Source organism: Bombyx mori, chromosome 20 (genome assembly GCF_030269925.1).
Source record: "Bombyx mori chromosome 20, ASM3026992v2".
NCBI lineage: Eukaryota > Metazoa > Arthropoda > Insecta > Lepidoptera > Bombycidae > Bombyx > Bombyx mori.
In genome coordinates this window covers 84,504-104,712 of record NC_085126.1, presented here as the reverse complement: position 1 = coordinate 104,712, position 20,209 = coordinate 84,504, and the positions used below count along the sequence as shown (strand labels likewise).

The 20,209-nt window shown below is 43.2% G+C and overlaps 1 protein-coding gene across 2 annotated transcripts in view; it reads left to right on the top strand.

Moving 5' to 3' along the window:
• Positions 1–5,599: 5,599 nt before the first annotated feature.
• Positions 5,600–20,209, top strand: part of LOC101747078 (agrin) — a 29,453-nt gene continuing 14,843 nt past the window's right edge. The window contains exon 1 of one of the 2 annotated variants that reach the window (XM_004927321.5): positions 5,600–5,790. The gene's annotated coding sequence lies outside the window, so the exon portion shown is untranslated. Of the gene's footprint in view, positions 5,791–6,237; positions 6,365–20,209 lie in introns of those variants that run through there. The other variant, XM_062674209.1, reaches the window with a different exon arrangement.

The window sequence follows — 20,209 nt, the reverse complement described above, 5'->3', positions numbered from 1 at the left end:
AATTTAGTTTTCCTAGCGAAATCTCATGAATTAAATTTATGTTTCAATAATTTGTTTACTATTAATTTTGTACAAAATTGATTCATCCCCTCTGTGCTGAGTTCTTAGTTTTCTAATTATGTATATTTTTTTCATTAATTACAAGGAACTTCGATTTTTCACTGACGATTATTTGGTTGACACACCTACACAAGTTAATCTGACGGCTGTCCAATAAAAGTATTTTTCTTGTTTGCAAATTTAAACATACATAATGTTGAATGATGAATAATTAGATCAAGGACAATTTCGTAGTTACTAGCTTTATCTGCGGTTTCGACTACCTCGACTAAATCTCGAGTTGACCTGCAGTAAACTTAATTAATTTCAAATGATCCTAAATAAACTAGTGTCACATATACTGATGCAGAAACTTTCAGGAATTGCAATTTGAGTAGTAAATTGTAGACGACAAATCCTTTCTGGATAGGACTAGGGTAACAGAATGTTCTCCGTGAGCGCCTACATGACTAGAAGCATATTATTATTATTCGACTCGTGCACGCTTAGTCAAGTGGACGGATAGTTCTGGGTAGTTCCGGTGACTAAATCTTCGACGATTTCGACAAGTACGGTTACCTGCTGCTAGAGTTAGAGCTGCAGACGCCTAATGGTTGAATTAGTGTATGTGGTTAGTGGGTCCATTATCGTGGATCGCGTAGACATTTCTAATGGATCCGCGGTAACTTCGTGGCTTGCATGAACCAATTCCGGAGAGTAGTCAGTAGCGACCACGATGAGACCTTTATTTTGTCACATCGCTTTATTGAAGTAGCGTTCTGACACTGACTTCAGGTGCTTCCTGATAGATGCGATGTCTACGTCGTAATGACGATCGACGTTCTTCACCAATCACAGCGCTCCGACAACTACCCTACAAAAATAGGATTAAAGGTATCGAAGTCTAAATGCGTAGGGACCGCCTTAGCGAACACCACACTCACTTAGGTCATTATAGGTCGTATGCAAGTTTTGTAAATTCTCACCTCATTACGAAGGGATATTCTACTCTTATTCTGCTGGGAGTTTTTAGTGGGAAAAGGTCAGCTGAAGAAGACATAGATGGAGTGTGTGAATGACGATATGAGAGTGAGAGGAGTCAGTGTTGAGATGACGGTTGATAGAAGAGAGTGGAAGAGAAAAATTAGCTGTGCCGACCCCACCTAGTAGGATAAGGTGGAGAAACAGAAGAAGAGTTTTTAGTGCTATTTTTTCTGTTGAGCCAGTTGGTGGTCATCACCTGCTGCTCCCTGTTAGATTCAAGTTATTCATTAGTGAGCATGTGACGTGAGTGGAAGCGTGCCGCGCAACTAGTACATTGGACTTAATTGCGATGAAGTAAATTCGTAGCAGCTTTGATTGACACATCTAACAAAAGACAGCCGACTCCGAGTCTCCGGGGCCCGTAACGAGCGAGAAAGTCAACAGCGAGTGTAGTGGACGAGCCGCCGCCAGCCCCGGCCCGCCCGCGCTCAACGTAACCTCATGTCCTCGTTTTGTATCCAGATAATAATATGTTGGAGTGCATAAATTGACAGTTTAATTGATATTTAATCTAAACTAAACCATAGCGTCGCTGCAACCTAAATAATAATATTATTATTTTTATATTTTAATTACTAACTTTTGCCCGCGACTTCGTCCACGTGGAATAGTTACTTTGGCATAACGCTAAATGTTACCCCCATTTCATTTACGTAGAAAGTGAAAATATTTTTGAATTATAGAATGTTAAGGAGCTATTTAAACCCCTATTTTGAAACATTCTTTATTGGTGCTCCACTTGTATTGGCCTTACTGTGTATGTATAGTCTATAGCCTTCCTCAATAAATGGGTCATCTAACACTGAAAGAATTTTTCAAATCGGACCAGTAGTTCCTGAGATTAGCGCGTTCAAACAAACAAACTCTTCAGCTTTATAATATTAGTATAGATTATTATATATTTCTATGTTTGCTTTGTGGTTAAGGTTGTTAGTTTGTTTTTCTGTGATCTCGACTGCAGCAACCAGCAGCATTGTGCCGGTCCGTCCGTCCACCTGTCCACCCGGAGACAGGTCAGACAGTGGTGCACGAGTCTCACATTCAGGACATGGATGATTCGAGTACTTATCATACTATTTTCATAGTAAGTTTTATTTCCTGCTCAAGTCTTCCTTCACCAAGATCGCGAAGCCAGCTTTGCAAAATTGTGCACGCGAGTAGATTAGAGGCGAACAAACAGCGGATAGTTAGTAGTCTCGGCGAGTGCGCGCACGTGACCTCTCCTCGTCACTGGGAAATTGCTTCCATCATTGTTTGAGAACTTTCATTTTATTTACGATAATGTGAGTTCGGTCGGTTGTTTGTTTGAGAAAATCTCGTAATTGCCAAGAAATGTTGTTTGGCTCAGTTTAAAACGTGTTTGTTAAAACGCTTCCTCGGAAGTGGGCTGCACTCGATTCTACCGAGCCCTTGTAGCTTTGTAGAACAATGTTAATAATGGGGATCAGTTTCGGTCCAGTGAGTGGGAAAACCGCAAGCTGCGCTCCGAAGAGTCCGGCGGCCGTGTCTTTAGCGGAATGCGGAAGACTGTGATAAGTAATTAAAGCATATTGGGAGTGCACTGCAATCCCTGTGACCCAGATCATGTTAACTTTACAAGAAATGTTGCTAATGAAAGTGTCAAATTTCGCAACAACTTCAATAATATAGCAGTAGTGGTTAATGTTAGTGATCTATATTCTGGTCTGTACTTTAAATTTATGACTAGAAAAGTGAGCGAACAACAACAAGTCGTTTAGAAGTCGTCGTGGCCTAAAGGATAAGACGTCCGGTGCATTCGTATGTAGCGATGCACCGGTGTTCGAATCCCGCAGGCGGGTACCAATTTTTCTAATGACTAATACATATGCACTTAACAAATGTTCACGATTTACTTCCACGGTTTTTATTTTTTTATTGCTCAGATGGGTGGACGAGCTCACAGCCCACCTGGTGTTAAGTGGTTACTGGAGCCCATAGACATCTACAACGTAAATGCGCCACCCACCTTGAGATATAAGTTCTAAGATCTCTGTATAATTACAACGGCTGTCCCACTCTTCAAACCGGTGAAGGAATAACATCGTGTAATAAAAATCAAACCCGCAAAATTAGAAATTTGTGTAATTACTGATGGTAGGACCTCTTGTGAGTCCGCGCGGGTAGGTACCACCACCCCGCCTATTTCTGCCGTGAAGCAGTAATGCGTTTCGGTTTGAAGGGTGGGGGCAGCCGTTGTAACTATACTGAGACCTTAGAATTTATATTTCAAGGGGGATGGCGCATTTACGTTGTAGATGTCCATAAGTTCCACTTAACACAAGGTGGGCCGTGAGCTCGTCCATCCTACTAAGCAATAAAAATACAAAAATTGTATGACGTAAAATTTACAAATAATAGTTTATAACTTTCATAGACAAAATATGTAAAATAATAAGAATAGCAATGTGTTCTGTTGTGTACCGCTATACGCTCCCGGGCTCGTCTGCTCTCCTGGTATGTATATCGCATTTCATGTTCAGCTGAGTTAATAAGTTTAAGTTGCGGTCGTAAGTGGCCGGCTTAACTTTACCCAAACACTTCAACTTAGATTATTAGCGGTTTCGTCCGTGCGTTCGCGATAACTTAAAAGCTTTACAACAAATGTTTGTGAGCGGAATTAATATTCAGAGCGAGCTTCTTGACTTTACAAAATGATTATGTGCTTTTATTGTTTGTGTTGCTGCAAAAAAACTCTTGTAATTATCGTTTGAATATAAACTATACGGTTCTAAGACAATTCTGTTGTTTGAACAGTGTCGATTGGGAGGGAATGGTTACTCGACTTTGATTCCAAATCTAGTTCAGATTAGTATTATGTACTGTTACATTCGACATAAAGTTTCTCAAAAATTACAATATATGCGAACTGGACTTGAGAAGATTACACCCACTCACCCTTTGCCATAACCTCAATGAATGTATACCAACGTGACGTGGGACGTGACGTGGGACGCGACATCATGAGCAGCAAGCGGTAAGTGTGCCCGAGCATATTGGCTGCACTTCACACCGCGTCGCCGGAGACCCGTGTGCGCAGTGGTATAAGAAGTAGCCTATACTCTTTTTCTGGGTTCAAACTATTCTATACTGAACTTCGTCAAAACCGGTTTGAGCGTTTGGGGCTTATTTCAGATAAATTAGGTATACCTGCCCTACTTCACCTTTTTTTTATATTCGGATTACAAATCGCGTCTCCTTACCCTCTGCCTGCCTCGGATGAGTTCTACGTTCTACCCCACCCGAGGCTCGGAGGTGGGATGTTGAGCGACCGGGGGTGGTAATATGGAAGACGTTCCAGGCTGAAGTGTCTCCGCCGGGCACTGCGGCCCCCGAGCGGGCGTCACACGTCACGCTGGTACGTGTTCGAGTCCGGAGTGAAAATGTAAAAGTGTGAACAGTGAAACCGCTTGTTTGCCTCGTCCCAGCTTGAAAACTGTGAGCTCAGGTAAACCGGTGACGACCTTGATCACTCTGGCACAATTTCTAAACACGAAGCGGCCAGTCGCGCGCGCTCACCTTATGTTAATTTCAATCCAGAGAAAACACCAAGATATCGTAACAATTAGTTTAGCTGCGCGACAGGCGAGTGCTTAGATAAAGGAGAACTTCCGCGCGGAGCACTCTACATTCTGTTTGTTTTGTTCACTTATTTGCCTACTTGTTGTTGGTATCCTCGCGGAGTATGCCAGCTCCATAGAACGCGTTCGACGAGGACGGCGACTGATGCTTGGAATACGTAAAAGCTTCAGTGCTTGGTGGACAGGAGCCTCCGAAACGACATGTTTTAGGCGACGGCGACATGGTCGTCTGGACCGGGTATGGTTTTGTGCGCAGCTAAACCCGAGCCTGCACGGGTATTGCGGCCCGACTGATGTTAAGAATTAATAGAATCCATATAGACACTACAGTTTTATTGGAGACATTCACATGGAGTTCACCTTGAGACATGAGGTCGATCGAAGTCTTAATTTCATTTAAATAACGGCTATGCTATCGGTCAATTCAAAATGTACGATTGTTTTGCGACAGAAACAGACTTGGCGGAGGTACTAATCTGCGCTGTCTTGTAAATACACATTTTAAGCGGTACGGTCTAGGAATCTGGGAGAGAACCAAAGTGGTTTTGAAGTATCAATTCCTCGATGGGTCACTAAGCATTGTCATGAATTCCTCTGTTCCACATTGTTGAGTGACACTCAGGAAAATCGTAATAATCTCCGCTTGACAAAGCATTTTTTTATACTTAAGCAAATGAACCCCAAAACCAAATAAATATTGAAAATCAATGTCCACGACCGTGGAGTACCAGGGGCGCACAACAACGCAGCAGCTCGACATCTGTACCCAACACCAGCCGTGGCAATTCGAAAACACGTAGAAAACGGCGAACACGACAACCGCGTCAGGCTCCTCATTAACCCAGAAAGTGGTGGCCGGCGGCTCGCGGCTCCGACCAGTGAAAGACGAAGAAAACTAGTATACGAGATATATTAGTGGGCTCTGGCCCGCCGCGGACCCAGTTGCATTGCGTCCGCCATCGACGCCGAACGTGTGGCCCGCCCCTTACATCCACCACGCCACGATCGTGCGCCGCGCCGCCTGCTTGCATTCACTCAATCTAGATTAACTTCGAGTTCTAGTGCTATTGTGGTGATCTTTGAGGCGGCTTGCTGGTTGAGCTCTTGTGTAAGTTTTACTTTTATTTAATTTAATTTAGGGACACATTTAATGAGGTTTTAAGTTATATTGTTACCTTACGTGCTTAAGAAACTAAGTGGACTTTTAAAATAGAGTTTAAGGTCAGCATTGTAATGTGAATAAATTTTGGATTGAACGTTTACAAACATTTTTCCAGTATCGTATTTGTTATAGTATTTATAATAGCTAGGGCGCTAGTAAAAATATAAATAATTACCAAGATACTATAACAGAACAAGAGGTGTTTCTAAATTGAAAGCTTTCGTCTACGGGACACGCACCGCGTCCGTGCGGGCTCATTAACTACCCGCATTTACATTCATAGAATATTACTAGTGAGAGGCTCGTCCGATATGTCATCCACATACAGCTGTGTCTGATTCATTACGACGTCGATTATCAAATAAATTACCGTTGATTGACAACTCTGGGGCCGCGAGAATCCAATACTTGATCAACGCAATGAACATAATTACGATTATACTCGTACAGTATGCCCGCTGCCCGCCACGCTGAGATACTAGCGAGCCCGGAGTGAGCGCCACTCGCGACTTGAGACGGGGTGAGTTCGAATAGTCTCCTTGTGGTTCACTCGTTCATGAGCTTCAGATCAGTTGATTCGCGGCAAAAAAAAAAAAAAAACGAATGAACGCACTTACAGCATCACAAGTGGACTGCTACTGTGCTTTCTGTCACGCTATTAATGAGCGTTTCGTCTTTTTTATTTATTATCCCGGCTCTCCGGACCTCGTGAGTGCGCGCCGCCGCAACGCACAACGTGAAAAGCTTTAGCACCAAAAAAAACAGTAAACCATCACCACCAGCCTCACCAGCCACCAGGATCACTTGAACTTCTACTTGATGACTGTCGCAGATGATGAAAATCAATTTATTTTGATATCCGTCTACATTCCAATAGATTGTAATTATTTAAACTCGTCTGTCTGTAGGTCTGGTGCTAAACCGTCACGGTGTGACAACACGTACGTACGTACATATGTATGTGCTATTGATTAGACATCATTAGTGACGTTTAATTAAAGCTGGCGGAAACTATTTACATTGTCCTGTTTGGTGTTTATAGCATCAATTGGTTTTAGTGAATAGTACCAATGAATTTCACGCCGTAGAGCATCTCCCAAAGCCCCATAACAAGGACTTATCTCAGAAAGGTGTGCTGCTTCAGAAACAGGACAAAGAGATTTGAAGTAAAGCTGCAAGTGAAATGTAGCAGCACTACGTCGGTGGTCGGTTCCGTTAGACCGGCATGGCGGCATGGCGGCATGGGCAGTGAGTCGGCTGATCGCATCGCATCGCGCGACTCGACCGACTCAACCGACGCACTTCCTTAGTCGAGAAATTATCGTTGCGCTCACAAAAACCGAACGAGGAAAAAACTCAACAGCCAGGAAGAGATTTGGGTCAGATTCTTTTGGCAATTTATAAATCCAAATTGACATTCTGGGCGTTTCTGGTGCCCTGGTACCCGCTGGGCTGTAACGGTTTACTTTGACCGCTCATTGTTAATACAACAATCCCACCGCAAATTGGATCACTCTTATCGAAATAATTGCATATTGAATTAAACATGAACCAGCCTCCAGTCATATTTATCAAGTATACATGTAGATCGAGAGTATCGTGCTGTGTGTAGGCGGGCGCGTCTCGTCACGTACAAGAGTAGCCAACATTGACAAATGACTGCCCATTCGCGGGTATTTATAATTTCATGAAACTTTTATCGTGTATATATTTACTTACATTTAGTTCATATTATGAACGTGTTTGTTGTTCGTGTAAGTTGAAATAGTTGATAGTATTCTACTCACTCTGGTACTCTGTCATTGTTGAGTGTTTCGCCGTATTCGCTTAACTATTTGCTATATCTTTCTAACAATACATAAATAAGCTAGTTAACTTTTAAATTAATTCGTAATCAATTGTCACAGTCGCACGATAAGATGCCCGGCGTTTCATGCCAATATTTCTAATGATTACATTAAAAACATCGGCACGCACATGTGTTCACAAGCGACTTTCACGATGAGCGAATAACATTGAAAAATACTTGATGGCGGGGGGTCGCAGGGTTCTCAAATAGTCGATAGGTCAAGAGGTGGACACAGAGCCGCCAAGAGACCACTCTCAGAGATCCAGCACGCGTGGAGTGTCCCACAGCCCGAAGGTGAGGCAGCGCGCGGCCCGCATCGGCGACCCTGATCACAGCTCGCAGGAGCCTCCGGCACTGAGGCCGACACACATTCGGATACTTCCGAATTCATTTTACATCTTACTATCAATTGCGCGGCCATTCCTAGCGGAGAAATTTTCTCACTCCATTTATATTTAAATTTATTTAACTTCACTTTCTTTTCGTGAGATTTGCTAAATGCTTTCAAATATCGTTCGAAGAAGAGGGCGCGGTCGACTATTTTATATGCAGAATGCTAACGTGTTGCTTGATTCAGGACTCTCGGACGCGCAGCGTAGATCATACTAAATACTAATATAAGGTCCAAGATATTTCATATGTTAATTTAAGTGTCCGACGGAACTACAAGACTTCCGCTAACATTTTTCCTAGCAAGAGCAGTACTTTACTGAAACTTCCACCGGATCGGAATCGTGATTCACTGAGAAGATCCGGCGAGAAATTCAGTCCGCTGTGTCTGTGCGATTACTAGACATTCATACGCTTCAGAACTCTTGATTCCAGATAAAGTTGTTATAAAAACAGAACGCTGGTTACGTAATTACGGGAATTCGTCGAGATTAACTGTTTTGGCGTTTTCCGAGAAGGCCGGCGGCGGCGTCGCGTCGGGTGCGCGGTAACTAATTGTACAAGTTATGAGTTCGTGATGCAGGCTTTGACGATGAATATGTGCCTCCGCCGCCACGCCGCACCACCGCCATGCGCTCTTATGAAACTTTTTTGGCTTTTTAATGTCTATCTTATTAATTAATGAAACTGTAATATTTTTTTATATTTTGCCTATTTTCTGGTAACCTAAGGGGCCATTCCAGCTTCACGCGGACAGGAACTGTAATGTGAGATAAATTACAGTAACCAACGTACATATTATTAGCCTAATGATACTTCTAGTGTTAAAGTAAAATCGTTCAGAACATGTTTACTTTCAAATTATCAGATAGTTATTACAAATGCTGGATCATTTCTAATGCTACAAATTTAATGCCCGGTCGCTGTCGGGTTTGAACGAGTTCTAATATCGCAATGATTACTGTATTAACGGCTCAGTGTCACCGCCATGCGCCAGGCACACCTCGACGCCGCGATGTACGAGGTACAACTGAATGCCGCAATGTAACCACTTTAAGTACAACCTTAAATTCTAATAAATTATGGTCACTGATGTGCATGCGCTAATGAAAACTTTACGTAAATGCCTTTAAAGTTACATTTAATATCGTAAAAATTTTATAGGCTCACTTATAAATTTTATATCGTACATATCGGAGCTGGAAATAATAGAATTTAGCGGCGAGGATTATCTTGAAGGCTTATTAACTTCAGGGAACGCAAAACGCGACCAACGCAATGTTAGTAGTTAATTATCCTTCCTTCCTAATACTGTATTGTATCCAATGCTCGGCTCTTTTAAACATTGTCATTGTGTTTGAGATGATGTAGGTATATTCCGTTAACCAAAATGTACAGTAAAATGTTGATGCGACAGCGTAGTCTCGTTCGACGCTACGCAGAATCCGAGAGGAGAGCAATAACTCACGGTGAGGTGCATTCACTGTACCAGGAACACATAAAGTGCGAGAAGGCTGCCCACATGAAATATTTTTGACAGCTAAGTTAACTGTACCAGCGGGTTCCGTGAGAGTAACGGTTCCCGGCGCTCCGTGCATCCACTACTCTCGGATACATACATAATATGTGCATTCATCTCAGTTATGCGCCAGAGCGAAATACACGCAATACAATAAGATAAACAATACTGTAAGCATTCCTAGTCGCCCGACAATAGGACCACTGTATTTTGACATCCTGTGGATGTCTTTAAAAACTCCTAAGGAATCCGTCGGAGAGTGGACTGCAGCGTTCTCTGAGAGTATCTCTCGCATTTAGTGCGCGCGTACATCACCGTCCTGCCGCGAAGCCGCCACGCGTTCGTTATGTGGTGACTATAAGCTCTAGTAGTGACTTAACATCAGGTAGACCGTGAGTCCGACCACCCATGGAAGCAATTTCAAAAGTATTGAAATCAAAGTTAAACTTATTAAGTTAAAGTTAAACTCAACGGTAGGCAGCGGCTTGGCTCTGCCCCTGGCATCGCTGAGGTCCATGGGCGACGGTAACGACTCACCATCAGGTGGTCCATATGCTCGTTTGCTTACAAGGGCCATAAAATAAAAACTTGTAAGTTGCTTCAATTTTATTTTTATGTTTTTAGTTTAGTTCTGTCGTAAGTGTCGGTGGTAAGTGCAATGCGCCACCAGTAGAGCTTGTTTTACTTAGTCAGAACTGTGGCCTGGAAAATTGCAAAAAGGTTCGCTGCAAAATTATTTTATTAATAAAAGTTTCTAATAAAATGAAATTTCTAGTTTCATTTGGTAAGGTAGTTGAGTAGTGAGGCGCCACTTCGAGAAGGCGAATGGTAAACAGTCGAGGTCGCTCTAAGCACGTCATCTTGGATCCTCCCGATCCACTAACGGTGCTTTTAGGTACCTCAAGCACCGGTCACCGTCCTCGTCGAACCAGTCGCTTGCGACGAAGGGCTCGACGAGTAAATTAAGACACAGCCCACTGAGTTCCTCGCCGGATCTTCTCAATAAGTCGCGTTTCCGATCCGGTGGTAGATTCTGCGAAGTACTGCTAGGGCTCTTGCTAGGGCCAGTGTTAGCAAAAGTCCCGGTTTGAGCCCCGAAAGCTCACCTACGAGTTCGGTGAGTCTAGTTATTCTCATCTTCCTCCAGGTTACTTGAATAGGTAGGAAAAAAAAGGTACTTTGGTTGCTTTACATTTTATTCTACTATCGTAATACTTGAACCCAGGGACACGTGACTCGCAGAAGCACGTACGCTACAAGCTCTAAAATAATAACGGTTTTTATGATCTAAATCAGCTGTCGCCTCTTTTGGTTACGATAGTGAAATCATCTTTTTACGGCAATAAGCGCCAACCGCCTTAAATAAATATATTGGTTTAGCCGCCGCTTGAAATCTAAATAAATTTACATACAATTAATTTCCAATGTCATTCCACGTTTATTAATTTATTATAATTTATGTTCGCTTCGACTCGTGTTTGTGTTCGACTAATTATTTACTGTACTTACAGTTCGCTACTGAGGTACGATCGTTTCCAATGTTAGTTAAATTTGGTAAATAGACCGGGCAGCTATACTGTGCGACTCGAGATCTCTGTAAATGTAAATTGCGTCGCGCCGTGTGTGATGGCATAACCAGATAAAATAGACCCCACCTGGCTGCCGCCGCGTGGCCCTGGCCAACACGCGCCTCGATTTTTCAATGCTCAAGTGGAGGATGAATACCTGCTTATTACTTTTATTAGGCGTTAGATAAACCTGCACTATTAGTTAACGGCTCTCACCACTTGTTAGATGGTTCATTAATTATAATGACCTTTGATACTTCTATTACATGGAAATGTATGTATGTACCAGTATTTATAACGAGCCGCTTGAGTTGAGTAAAAAAATATTGGTAATTAACCAGGCGTTTATTGCACTAAGTTTATACAAAGTCCCAACTTTACCGGATAAAAACACTCGGAAACACAGAGTACGAACAAACAAACGCACAAACAATGTGTTATGCTTACGTGGCCGCGTGGCTCACGCAAGCCTCGGTCCCCGGTTACTGGCGCCCTGGACTCCTCGCCGGGGACGTGCCTCCACACGCAGAGCCGAGCCGAGACAACGCCGCCGCGCACTGATTGCACTCTGCCTCTCCTCTCGAGTATTGCACGCAATCCATTCCGACAGGGCAGTACTACGGTCTGCCGAGTCAAACTACTTCGAATCCACTATTTAATTTTACTACTTTCGCAGTGAATCAACGCTCAGGAGGCTCTACGCACACGCAAGCGCACAGATCAGACCAAATATGAATTTACAATTATAATGAATAATCTCGTTCCTGATTTGTAGAATAGACCATCAACCGTTGTCACGCAGCTTGCAGCCACAGGGTGTAGGTGCGAGATGCGGCCGAGATTACAGAGCGTTGTCGTAAACTTTACTGTCGGCTCTAGTATTGTAACATTGGCTTCGCTCGGAGCGGAGCGGCTCTGCGGCGCTGCGCCGACGGGAATGTTGTTCTTGTTTCGCGTATTTCACCAGGATAACATAAAGTAAGAGGCAGTAAATTCCGCGAGAGATCGGCGATGCGGGCCCGGTGCATGCGGCGCTCGGGTCACTGATCCCGACTATAATTGAATTCAAACTCGAAGCTATCCGACCGCTAAATCAGTACCGTAAAGCGAACGAACGAACCATTCGAACGACACCGTTTACTGCGGGCGCGCGCTCAGCAAACAAACGCACAAGCGGAGCCGCAGTCGGCCGCCGCCTCGCCTTAGGTTTTCGGATTTCAATTCGAAGCCGCCGTCTGTTTAATAATTCTTGATGCATCCGACCGCCGACTTTGCGTTTTTGACCTCCCTCTAACAAAGAAATAAAGTCTAGAAGCGTGCGACGGTTTTTGGGTGAAAGCTCTTGTTTTTTCCGTTAAGGAAGTCTTGCTCGTGTCTTTTCACTCAATAATTCTAAACTAAGCTGTGTAATATCGTCTGAGCCGTGCAGTTTAGTGGTACAGCATCTCCCCGCTGCGCAACGAGTGTCCCGGGCGGCTGTACGGAGGCTGAAAGTTGAGAGACTGCGAACCGGGTCACACGACTGTCGTCTGGTTCCGTGATCAACTCTTATTTTGCATAAGTTAAAAAGAAAGCATCCGTCACATGACGTGCACATTCCGCGCCCTCCTTACACCCGGTAACAATGAAACTTTCGGTTCTGGCCAGATCCAAGTGTATCTTCGACTTTACAGCCGTAATCTGGTGTACGTCGACGACATTGTCAGAGAATCATTCCTGGTGTGCCGCTTTAGTGGAGTGAGAATTGCGATTTTGAACTCCGCAAGATCTAGAATAGTCCTGAACCAAAGAGCGACGTGTCAACTGGACAATGTATGTTTAGCGGTCGTTCCTCGGGAATTGTAGGCTTGTCGCTATTACCATTGAATGAACGAGAGGAGCATTGTGTCGGCGGAGTTAGTGCCTCCACTGTGCAGGCCTTTGTGTGTTTAACGGGACTCGCGCCCTCACCAGCGCTCTCTGTGTTTATACACATCACAATACAATACAATACAATACAGTACAGTATTACAAGTGCACAATTCTATCACGGACACACTTGATCTCTAAATCAATACTAGAAGATTTTGGCGAAAGGTCTCCAATATTAGTATCATTTATGTTATTAGTAGTGGAGACTGGTTAATGTAGCTACGAGTATATTATATTCTATAATAACAATTTGTTACGACGGGTACCTTAGAGAGTAGTAAATTTGAACTGATTAGGTTTAAATAGGTTATAAAGACCACAATACAAAAATAAAACCAACTGCACCAATATAAAATGAGAACATTATTATTATTATTTTGACTGCTTTTGTAGGCCCTCTGTACCTCAAATGTCCTAATAATCGTTGCAGCGATACTCGTACTCCTTGGAATTTATGTTGTCAACGTCAATTAAATAGCCATTACTGAGCTTTAATATCTTTTTTAAAAAATATTATGTAATTAACAAGATTTTAAATAAATATAAATAAATAAAAATAAAAATATATGTGACCCCATAAACGTTAATAAGTTGCTGTTAAGGTGCCACTAAGCACCTTGACATATGAGTTCCAAGTCTCACTTTTTACAGTACAAGGGCTGCCCCACCCTTCAAACCAAAACGCATTACTTCTTGACGGCACGAATAGGCAGGATTTTATGGGTTTTAGTTTTTATTACACGATGCTATTCCTTCAACGTGGGAGTCATTTATTGAAGTGAAAACTTCTTTAGAATCGCTGTGATTTCAAACCGGATGCAACGGAAAAAACGACAGGTAAGAGACACAAATACAAAAATGTGTAGGATGAAGCCAGCAAAGAATGAGACAGAAATATACATACTATTTAATACAGCGCCATCTGTGAGATTTTTTAATACTAACGTGTGTATGAAAGCTCTTGTAGTGAATTTTAATTTAGGATTATACGTGAAATTAAAATATCAATTCACAGAGGGCGCTACCTTACAATTATTTACTAATGACAAAATTTTACATATACTTAAGACGTTCAGGATAATTGTATTTTAATTTTGGAAGGTTTCACTTCTACCACGTGTGAATTGCACACGTTTTTTTTTTGTTAAGTACGTATTTCATATGAAAAATTAGTACCCGCCTGCAGGATTCGAACACGGGCAAAGTTTCATCGCTCGATACATTTTAACATATTTATGAACAACTGCTGTTTAACTGCACTCTGAAATTACGTAATTTTCAACATCTTCGGGCGTTTTGAGTACTGCCCAATAAGCAGCTTGGTCCACAGCACATATGTATGTACACAGTTAATTATATGAGCACACTTGATCGGACTCGATGAAGCAGAGACTCGGTAATTTATCATCGAATGCGAGCTTAATGTAATTACTGTCATTAAGACGTCAAGTCGATTGAACTGGACGCGAGCCCCTCCGTCTCTTGACTCACCCCGGGCCGACACGAGCGTCTTATCATGCTAACGATTCCACGCGACATATTGATATGTTTTCATCAGACAGGCGAAGTTAAAAGTCGAGGGTGATTTATAATGTACGAACGGACTTCTAGATGAGAAGCTTGAAGTGAAACTCGCCGAGTCCCGCGCCGTGGCGTCGATACTGCGCGTGCGCGGTGCGGGCGATAGCGCGGCCCATAGTGGCCACACCTCCCACTTCATTAGTGTGACGACAACTTAGGGACATTACTGAATTGTGAATATATTAGTGCTGTTTTGCTTTTTCAATATATTTCAATACATCATGATCATCAGCCTATCTGCCCACCGCTGGACATAGGCCTTCCGCAGAATGCGGTCCTCCGCCTTCCGCAGCCAACACTTCCCACCGTGCGCACTAAGTCGTCGGTCCACCTAGTTGGGGGACGCCCCACGCTCCTGGTACTCATCCGTGGCCTCCATTCGAGGACTTTTCTCCCCCATCCGGCGTCGTTGGCTCGACAGACGTGACCGGCCCATTGCCACTTCAGCCTGCTAACTTTGAGAGCTATGTCGTCGACTTTGGTTCTCCGTCGAATTTCTTCGTTCCGGATTTTGTCCCTTAGAGAGATACCGAGCATAGCTCTCTCCATCGCCCGCTGTGCGACTCTTAACTTATGGCCCAGCCCCGCCGTCAGTGTCCAGGTTTCCGCGCCGTAGATCATCGCGGGGAGAACGCACTGGTTAAAGCCTTTGTCTTCAGGCATTGAGGAATTTCCGAGGTGAGGATTGCACGAAGTTTCCCAAATACCGACCAGACCAATATCAATACGATAGGTTCAAATTAAAAACACAATTTAAGACATTATTAATATTCGCTTCCACAACTGAAGGCCCACAGCGCTGTATTTATTTGTACGAAAGAGGCTGCAGTGCAGAAGCGAGCGACGCACTCTACGCTTTTATTTTGCATCGTCCGTCGGAAAATTCATCGCACTGTTCACGGTCTGCTACAACTATCATTATCCTTACTTCCTGCCGCTCATTGTCTCCTGGTACTCGCTGTTTATTTGTGGGACTATTAATGTAGAGAGAGCTTTCAAGCTTGACAGCTTTTGTAAACAATGCATTTTGATTTCCGGCTTTAAAATAAAAGTTAATATTGTATTTTTGAACATTTCATTAGTATTGAAATTTTGTTTCCAATGCAGATTTCTTGAATTCCGAAACGACTCCGGACATTGCGGGCACAACAAGAGAAATCGTTTATAACTACGTAACTAAAAGATTTCTCTCGTTTTATGAGATTAAGCCTTCATTTCAGAATTGAAGTCGATTAAATATTGAGATCAGTGAAACGAAAAGTTGAGTGTGCCTGAGATGATAAAAAGCTTCGCCGAAATAGCTTTCACTCATAACAGAACATACAGCTGTCAAAACATCACATCGATACAATCTACTCGTACAATCAATGCGTTGTCACTATCGAAGGACACGATCTAACGTCACACTACACTCGGGGCTTATTCTTTGTGCAAGACTTCTTAGAACAGTTGAGTGAAACTTCCCGAGCTTAACGTTTTTTTTTACCAAAAATATGGACGGAGGCTGTATGTGCCACTCTCTTTCTCTCTATCTGTCTCTGTTGTTCTATGCTGTCAAGCAAGTCTCTGGTATCTTCAGGTATTGACTGAGTGACACGCACCCGGCTTGACATGCTTTATAATTGTTTGTTTATAGACCGGGAACGGGAAGAGCTTAAATGTTCAATAAAAATATAGATAGATCGTACTCGCTAAGTATTGTCGATACTTGCGACGACGCGTGCGTGCGGTCCTGACTCCTGGCGCCCGGTACTCTGTGAATGTATTTAAAAAAAAGGAGTTTTTCACAATTTATTTTAATTAAAATAGTTGAATAGATATAAAAATATTTTACGCATATCATTAAAATTAAAAAAAACACAATCTAAGTATTGGAAATACATATGTCGTCTGGTGTAGTGGTAAGTGACATGGTCACTACACAAGGGGGTCGCGGGTTCGAAACCCGCCAAGGGAAGATATTTGTATGATAAATATAAAATGTCTTTTCCCGGGTTATGGATGTATATTAAATATATGTATGTGTATAATAAAAATCTTACATTTATTTCCGTTATCTGGTGCCTGTAACACAAGTTCTTTACGAACTTATCACGGGACCAGTTAACGTGGCGTGATTTTTAGTAAATATTTATTTATTAATATATTAAAAATAAAAATAAAAAATATGTGGCTCTCGCGAGAGTTCCGGACTGACTGACAACACGTCCTTACGGATCCATCAGATCCAATAACCTTTGAATTAGACGCCTTCAACTCTAACTCTAAGAGCAGGCTTAGGGACCCCTGTAACCGTACTCGTCGAACTCGACAAAGAGGTCGACGTGCAACCTAACCCATGAATCAGCTCGCTGAGTTTCTCGCCGGATCTTCTCAGCGGGTTGCGATTCCTATTCGGTAGTAGATTCATTCGCGAAGCAGCTGCTCTTGAGCTGTTAGGTTTCCTCTGGAGGCGCTTGGGCAGCTGTTAGAAAATCTCCTCCCTCCTGGCTGAGCCTTTGCTCGCCCACCCGTCCTGGTGAAACTGGAAAGGCCACCAGTAACCCTTCAATCATAAAAAACTGACTGACAGGGGTAAGTCAACTTATAGCCATCAATAAAGTGCAGACTTGCAATCCTCACGACCTCCCCGTGCAACCTAGCGGTGTAAGTAGCACCACAAGTGGTACTGCGACGCTGCACTGGTCTGATGAGGAACTTGTCCCCGAAGTACGCGATGCCCTGCGCTGTCTGTCACGTGTGATCGTGCCGTGAGTGTCCGTGAGCACTACTGTTAAAAGTCTCTGTGTTGGTCTCATTAGTAATGTTATTTTATTTAGAAGAAGTTCGAGCACATTGTGCATAAAGAAAGTTAATTTGATTATAAAATGAGGGACATTTTTGTGAAACATTTTGAAGTTTTCTATAGTGTTTAAATATGTAACTATTTTAGTCTAAAATATGCAGGAAACTTTCTAATTGAGACATTTCTATAAACAAGCCTTTTTTCCAACAAAATTTTTTCTAGTTTAGAATACATTTTTTCATTTCATTGCATAGATGGTTGAACGAGCTTACGGTCCATTTGATATTAAGTAGCTACCGGCGTCCATAAATATCATAGGGTGAATATCGCCACTTATTTTTTACTGGTGGTAGGACCTCTTGTGAGTCCGCGCGGGTAGGTACCACCGCGCTATTTCTACCGTGAAGCAGTAATGCGTTTCGGTTTGAAGGGTAGGGCAGCCGTTGTAACTATACTGAGATCTTAGAACTTATATCTCAAGGTGGGTGGCGCATTTACGTTGTAGATGTCTATGGGCTCCAGTAACTACTTAACACCAGGTGTGCTGTGAGCTCGTCCACCCATCTAAGCAAGAAAAAAAAATGCGGTTGCGCCCTAATTTTGTTGCGTAGTCCGCGTTCGAAGTGTAATTACGGCGTGCAATTAAAGAAAGCCGACTATTTGGAATTAACTATGAGTTAAATGCTAATTATTCTCAATACAATTCAAGATCATATTGTGATTAGGCGTTCAATTAGCGGAGAGCTGAGCAGTAAACCGGCGTCGACCGTTACTTCGGCTCCGGTGAAGCGAGGACCGCCGCCCCTTCACCTCCCACCTCCCTCCAGGGACCACCACATACTTCAGTAATTCCCAAGTTGTAAATGTCTATGGGCTCCAGTAACTACATAACACCAGGTAGGCTGTGAGCTCGTCCACCCATCTAAGCAAGAAAAAAATTAAATAAAAAAAACACTTAAATCATTTTTAAAACAATAATAAAATTTAAATTTCAACAGACGCGAACTCGATATAGATTTCGAAGTTTAAAAAAAAACAGAATTTACGAGTTCCTGTCGCCGACGCACAAGTACATACTTAATTAGAAAGTTACGCTGCTTTTACTTCACCGATACTCAGTGTTTATGAGCGCGCTCTGCCGCACGCCGCCGCGGCGCCGGCCGGTACCCTATAAAACCTTCGTAATTTAATGTACTTCTTACGCTTCATGTTGTCCTGGTACTCAATCTAAATACGTTAGCATCAAGCATAGGTGCAAGCGCATTTTACCAGATACCTCCCCGGAGACTTCCCTGACGGTCAACAGTAACTACACAAAGCTTGAACTCAGTTGTACAAACGGACGCTCAATTGTAATTTTGAACATATTTTAGAAAATTTCGATTGCGTTGTACTGATCCACTGAAACCGATCAGCGTAGTGTACTGGACGCCACGCGCCACCACACGCCGCCACCACGCCACCACACGCCGCCACCACACGCCGCCACCACACGCCACCACACGCCACCACACGCCACACGCTGCGATACTATCGTATTCAGATTCACACTCAAATGTGAAGTTCATTAAAACGTTGAATGTGTTCGCGACCGCCAGTAGGTATATAGCAATGGCGGCACAATAAAATCATATTGCTGCTATAAAAAATAACGTTATAGCTGGTGGATAATTGGTGAAATATGAGTACCGTAATAAAAAGCGCAAGAACGACACCTCCTCCCCTCCGAGCCCCAGACCGCGGCGCCCAGGGACCCCCCCCCCCCCCCTGGGCGCTGCGGTCTGGAACGGTCATAACTAGCTCCAGTACTAGTTCCGGACATCCTTTTACAATATTTGAGTGAGCATGTATACATTAAATGTAGACCCACATTGAATTAATAACAAAGGTACAAGGCTAGAAGCTGTTCCCTCTGTAGGCGCCGCGCCGTGCAGTATTAGCTGCAGGGGTGCCGCGTGCGGGTCGCGGTCTGCGTCGTGCTGTAGAATGCCTCTAAGATCAAAACGGAATTTGATTTGTATTTCACCCGCCTTGATGTAATTTGCACAGAGCGGTCCGAGGGCTGCTATGTGTCACTCTCATTAGCAGCCGTGCCGAGGTGAGCGCGTCAGTGACATGTAACGGCATCATTATTTAGTGTATCTGCAACGTCACCGCGTAACTAAACAAGGACGTATTGAGCTCAGTAGTGCTCGATCAATCGTTGTCACTGCACTGACAAAACAACATTTCTACCTAATGAATTAATGAATGGACTCGTTAATATTTAAATTGATCTTAATCGCGCTAATTTGACACACTTCTCGAGGCGTCAAATGTATGACCGCAAAAACGCAGCTTCGGACTCGCTCGGCGCCGCTCGGAACCGCTCGGAGCCGCTCCGAGTCATCTTCGCACAAAAAAGTTCCGTTAGCGACTAAACAAATCTTATTCAATATATTACGATCGAATCGCGACAAATTGTTTTACAATGAGATGTTTTTGTCGATCGTTCTGTTTTTGGTTTACATTTGGGGTTAATGGTTCTCGTCCGCGGTGCAGATTAATGTTTTTGTGATGAAGCCGGGAGGGCCGTGGGAAATGTTCGCTTAATTGTTTTACGAATACTAGAAATGGTTTGTAATTTTCTGCGTATTATTGACGATTAATTGGAGATAAATTAACGATAAATTGATTGTTATGATGCTGTAGTCGTTCTCGAAGTTTACAAAGTGCCCCAGTATACTCGTAGGGTCGCTCTGCACTTGCATCTGCAGACGTGC